A 6,305-nucleotide genomic window follows, 5' to 3' on the forward strand; every position below is an offset into this window, starting at 1 on the left:
ACATTTGAAACTATTATGTACTAAACAAGCAACTAAAAAAACTGTTTTGTGTAGGTTAAAGTTTGTATATGTATATAGTCCTTTAGATTTTTTTTTTAAATTGTAACGAAACAAGCATTAGGTAGCCCATTAACATGAGGTCTAGGTTGTATATGGTTGTGTAAAAATATGGCATGAATATATTTAACGAGTAAAGCAGTTGATAAGATGATTCAGTTACATAACTATCATGTCATGTCATATCAACGTATATAATCGGCAATGTAGGTTGCAGTTCATTACTTATTTAAATTCACAAAGTTAATGCATAATTAGAATTGAACGATCGAGTTTTGGATATGTCTTAACTTATATGATCTCATTTCTAGTTTAAACAAATTATAAATCTCAAGTTGCACATAATAATAATAATAATAATAATAATAATAATAATAATAATAATAATAATAATAATAAAAACTACACATCAATTGCAAAACCTAAAACCTTTTATCATTGTATCTATGATTGAACTAAAATATATGGAAGTTTTTTTGAGCTATAATCTAGAAATTTAAAGTATTATCACAAAGAAAGAAATATCACATAGGACTTCTAATTATGTTAAATCGAAATGCTACAAAACTTACCTTGCATGAGTGACTTGTCATAGCAGACGAATTGCTGGGCAAATCTTCTTTGGCGGTAGAATCGAAAATAAACTACTGCCAACGAGGAATTACCCAGTAATACATCTATACATTTAAAAACCTTTCTATTCACTTATTCAGTCGCAGCTTGCTAGACAATACTTTCACATCGAAAACAATTTATAGACCAATACTTGATGTAAATATTCTTATGCATATAGAATATCCTTAAAATATTTCTTTTTGTACAACATTCAACGTACACTTTGTATAAAAGTTTTGTGATAAATATTGGTGGCAAACACTATGCTTTACAGTCCTTTTGTGTTTCAAAGAGACAATGAAACGTGAAGGTAAGATTGGGATTGTGTTAAATTACCTTGGCTCAATAAATCTTGATTTGCACAACTCACAGACTGATGTAGACCATCGGAATTTGATGTATGGAATCAACACGTAATATAAGTTTAACTAAGATTTACATTTTGATGCATAATTGAAATGTTTGAAATATCACCTAGTTCATTAAGGTATTTGGCCCAGATAACTTAGACACGTTGTTGTAAATGAACAACTTGAATGCATAGTTGTAACTAGTTTAGATACACTATTATAACTAGATGCGTACCAACATCTTCTTTAAAGATAAAAGCAATACGTCAATATGCTCAAACTAAAGATAACCAAATCTCGTCGTTATATCAATTACAATCTCGCCACTTCTTTGATATTAACTAATGAATGGTAAGACCAACGATCCTAAATATTAAAATAGTAAGAGAAACGACCCATATAACTTCACACGTCTTATAAAATTTTCACTTTGTAATTTATATATATTCTATTAAATAATTTCTCACAAATGCAACACACTTACAAATCGCCAACTTTGACTTATAAAGGTTTATGATTCTTTTGGTTACAAATGCAAGCAATCTTTTAATACTTTGTAAATTAAAAAACGTATATGCTTTCCCTCAAGTAAGTGTGTACCTTGGCATATCCAATACTCACAAACATTTATACCAACGACCAAGAAAAGCATCAAGATCTCAAAAATGTAAAAAGGTTGCGAGATGTTGATAATATTGACCAAGGTTCGATGCTCCTAAAAGGAATTGAACCTTAGTATATCCAATATAATAAGACGATAAAAATTGATGGTTTGATGGGTCGCTTTACGTGACAAATATTGAAGTATACATTGTCGATATCGATTAAAGAATAACCTAAGACAAATATCCATATACTCTTATCACTATAAAGAGCGTATATACTACAATTAGGAGGTCATTAAGGTTTATACACTATGCGTTGTGGTTTTCAAATGTGTTGAGAAAAATATTACAAAACGGTATTACTAGTGTTAGGATGTCTTTTAAAAGGGAAAATGCAATGTTTTATAATCAAATCATAACACATGTAAACACTTTGAGTTATCTAAGCTCGGCTCAAGTTCAGTTCATTTATTAATTATTAAAGATTATTTCATTTAAATGCGTACATTATTAGTTGTAACTTTGTATTATGTAGTTACTTAATATTATCATATTGTGTAATTATATGTTTGTTATGTTAAATAAAAATTATAATATTTATGTAAATGATATGCTCGTTTAGGCTCGCGAGTCTTACTATATAAATTTCATGCTCCCCACTTATTTAAACTCAAGTGAGATGATCTCAAATAACTTATAACTGCAACTGAATTCGCATGCAACTTTATGCCCATACATGTTATTCAAATGTGATAAACAAGTTGTGAAAGATGGTGTTCAAACTTGTTTTCGTTGTTTAATGATGTTTGATTATATGAAAAATGTTGATTGTTAAAATATTAATAGATAGAATGATAAAAGTCGTGAAGGAGCAGGTTTGCATGTTAGATTCTCCTACCCTCTCTAAGTGGAGATGCAGGTTCGATTCCTGCTTAGGCAAATTCGAATGACATCTAGGTGAAGAGACGAATCAGGATTTTAATCCCGGATTTGAACCTGTCAGGGGGCGAGGATATACGGATTCCATTATGTTCCCGGACATCCAGACTCACGACGGTCAAGGAGTCACCCTAGGATATAGCCCCGAAAGGGTAGGTTTATACGTGAGATTCTCTGTTATTAAAAAAAATAGAATGATAAAATAAAACATTTCTTGTGATTATATAGCAATTTTCGTTGCAAGTTCTATAAAATTAAAGTAACTACGTATACCTAGCCCTAGATAATCAAAGGCATACTTTATTAACTCGGTGTTTAACTCGATCAATAAAAAATCACAAGTACAGATAATATACATTGTCAATACTTAGGATGGCATTCGACTCGATATCACCTAATATCATACCCGTCAAATGCCAGAAAAAACTTTTAAAACTAATCACATTCCTAAATACATGTCCCAGCCGTTTCAGTTTCCTGTCATGTTCCCTTTTTTTTCTCATCATTGTAAATCCTACTTTATACATGTAAAGTTAGATCCACATGAATCAAAAATCAAAGAGCTATTATAAAACATTCTGTACATTTATACATAACATTTTTATATGAAGCCAGTTAATATTAATTATTTACGCCATTAGTTAGAAAAAAAAGTCATCTTTAAGCCCATGCTGCAAGAGAAGCCATTAATCCAGCCCCAATAAAAAGTGCACTAAAAGACACCATTTGAACCCCCAAATTGCTTCTCATCTTCTTACTCAAGAACTCAGCAGCAATTAAGTCCACCAAAGCCATATAAATTAAAATCCCAGCAGAAATTGAGTCCAAAATGCCTTCAATTATCAAAGCTTTAGGGCTATTATGGTCATAAAACGAAGACACGCCCATGCCTATGCCCACACTTATAGGAGCCGTGACTGCGAAAAAACCAGCCATCAATGTTGACCGAAGCGCCCCGAATCTTGCTTGTGAGATACAACCCGCTAATGCGAATCCTTCAAAGAATTGATGGAAAGATAATGCCCCGAGCAACGGTCTGATTGTGCACGGACTTTGTGAAACTCCTAATGATAAACCGATTATTATTGAATGCGACACGATTCCAACTTCTAGTACCTGAAATATGTCATGTTGCGTTACTTTTTTGTAACAAACTGTAAACTCACGAGCCCACCAGTACCAAGAGAGATAATTATTGCAGGAAACCAGTGGAAGCTGGATTCAAATCTAAGATTACCTGTGAAACGACAGCATATCTTACAACACCATCCGTATCATCATCGTCATCAAATGCATGTTTGTGAGAATGGCTCTCTAAGTGCTCGTGCGTTTGACCGTTTTCATGAATGCACGTTTGACTTTGACCATCCATACCCGCAATATGAATCCCGTTCCCGACTCCTTCCTCATCCAAACCGCCATCTTTCACCACCAACGGGACCACCACGGAATCCAAACCATCCACCTCAACTCCAGAACTAATCTGCTTTTCTTGTTTTTCTCTCGTAATACTGAGTGCTAATGAAGTCAGCAAGCAATGTAAACAAAGCAGCCATCATCGCAACAAAACCCGAAAACGGGAAACTGGACCACGGGAATTTAGGCAAACACGGGTTGGATAATGCTGATGTGGCATCAGGTAGTATGTGCACGAAACCTGTAGCCAGGATGACACCTGCAGCAAAGGCTTTCGTGGCCGAAAAGAAACCGGAATCTGATCTGAGAATTCGACTGTTCTTGCCGACCAATGGGACCGATACTCCAATTATTCCGGCCAATAGTATCGAAGCAATGGCCACGGTTTTGAGAATGAATGCAGCCTTTTCGTCCCAGCATGCTTCTAATTCCGGTGACTCGGTGCAACTAATGGTTGACATTGGTATTGAAATATTCCTATGAAATATGTATAAAATTTTAACAAGATTCAAACAATAAATGCAGCCCATTCTCTAACTATAAGGACTAATCAAACTGTAACATAATAAAAATATGTATACAAAAGAGGGCAGCTGTGCAACTTGTTGCCCGCTTACCTGCCTCGCTATTGTTATTGGATCCTTTTATTTTAGGTTTATTGGATTTTAATAATCCCTATTGACTGGTATTGGCCGATAATAATCCCTATTCATCTTATCACCACTGGCGGTCCCAAATTTAAAAAAGTTGGCCCCCAATGGTCCCCGTTAAAAATGACCTAACGGCGTTATACTTTTTTCTGAATTTCAAACTAATTTTTTAGGGCTTTTGATTGGAATGAGAATACGAGTCGATTGATGTAAAACTTAGCTCCAAACAGTGATCCATACGACTTGATTTTTTGTTAATTGTAAGTTCAAACACCCGAATTGAAGCATTGTTTCGTTGTTTTGGAGCACCGTTTCGAATGAAGTTTTACATCAATCGACTCGTATCCTCATTCCGATCAAAAGCCCTAAAATTAATTTGAAATTCAGAAAAGTATAACGCCGTTAAGTCATTTTTAACGAGAGACCATTGGGGGCCAACTTTTTTAAATTTGGGACCGCAGGTGGTGATAAAATGAATAGGGATTATTGTCGGCCAGTTTATAGGGATTATTAAAATACAATAAACCTTTATTTTATGGATATTTGTAGTAAAAAAAATATATGTATACATACGACTGTACAACTCACATACACAAAACTAAAAAGTGAAATTTGAGCATGAGTTATAAAACCTCAAAAGAATCATACAATGAATCTCCAAAGTCCTGTTATAAATAAATAAATAATCACAAACTCAAATAGAGGTTAAAAAAAAAATGGGTTGAAACTGGTGAAGCCCGATCAGAACCTGGACTGGGTTTGACTTTTTGTTGAACACGTTTTGACTTTGGAACTGGTTGTAATCGCGAATAGATGTTAATGACGGAAACAAAGTGAAATGAATATTATTACCTAAAAACGATGGAGCATGTGTGTGTTACTGTTGATTGATGAACAGATCCTGATGGAAAGAAAAAAAGAAAGATTAGGGATTTGGATAATTGGATTGATCGAGGATAAGTTGAAGAAGCGGTGACATAATAATAATAATAATAATAATAATAATAATAATAATAATAATAATAATTTATTAAAGGATGTAGTTTTCAGTAAGATGGCGTCTACGCACGTTACCGAAGTTGGCTTTCCAGAAAATGACTTTCAGAAACTTCTCTTATGCTGTTTGTTTTGTTGATTGAGATGGTGATAAAGAAGTTTATATTTTTATTTTTTTAAGGTCGTCAAGTTTATATATTTTAAGAGTTTCATTAGAATTCATTAACATACCCTAATCTCTTTTTATTAGCAAATTATAATAAATAATCCCAACTTTTATTTATTGATTGATAATAATTTCAACTTAAAAATCACTTCCAGCGGTCCTAACTTTCAACTATTTTTGTCTCAATGGACCTCTATTAAAACATACTTAACGCCGTTAAGTTTTTTCCTAAGTTTCAAACCGATGTTTTAGGGCTTTTGATCGAAAAAACGATATGAGTCGATCGATGTAAAACTTATCTCGAAACGGTTATCTAAACGACGAAACAATGTTTCAATTCGGTGTTTGAATTTCCAATTAACAAAAATCGAGTCATTTGAATCACCGTTTCGAGATAAGCTTTACATCAGTCGAATCATATTGTTCTTCAGATCAAATGCCCTAAAACATCAGTTTGAAACTCGGGAAAAAAACATGACGACGTTAAGTGTTTTTTAATAGAGATCCATTG

The 6,305-nt window shown here is 33.4% G+C and overlaps 1 pseudogene across 1 annotated transcript; it reads right to left on the bottom strand.

Moving 5' to 3' along the window:
* Positions 1-3,149: 3,149 nt before the first annotated feature.
* LOC143539393 (zinc transporter 4, chloroplastic-like) lies at positions 3,150-5,500 on the bottom strand (annotated as a pseudogene). Its single transcript, XR_013136430.1, has 3 exons — positions 5,485-5,500; positions 3,804-4,459; positions 3,150-3,682 (listed from the first exon to the last, which is right to left on the bottom strand). The product of XR_013136430.1 is annotated as a zinc transporter 4, chloroplastic-like (transcript).
* Between the last annotated feature and the right edge of the window lie 805 nt (positions 5,501-6,305).

The sequence above is a fragment of the Bidens hawaiensis genome, unplaced genomic scaffold, assembly GCF_021521415.1.
Source record: "Bidens hawaiensis isolate Kalapana, Puna unplaced genomic scaffold, B.hawaiensis_p1.1 tig00011868_1, whole genome shotgun sequence".
In the NCBI taxonomy this organism is placed as follows: Eukaryota; Viridiplantae; Streptophyta; class Magnoliopsida; order Asterales; family Asteraceae; genus Bidens; species Bidens hawaiensis.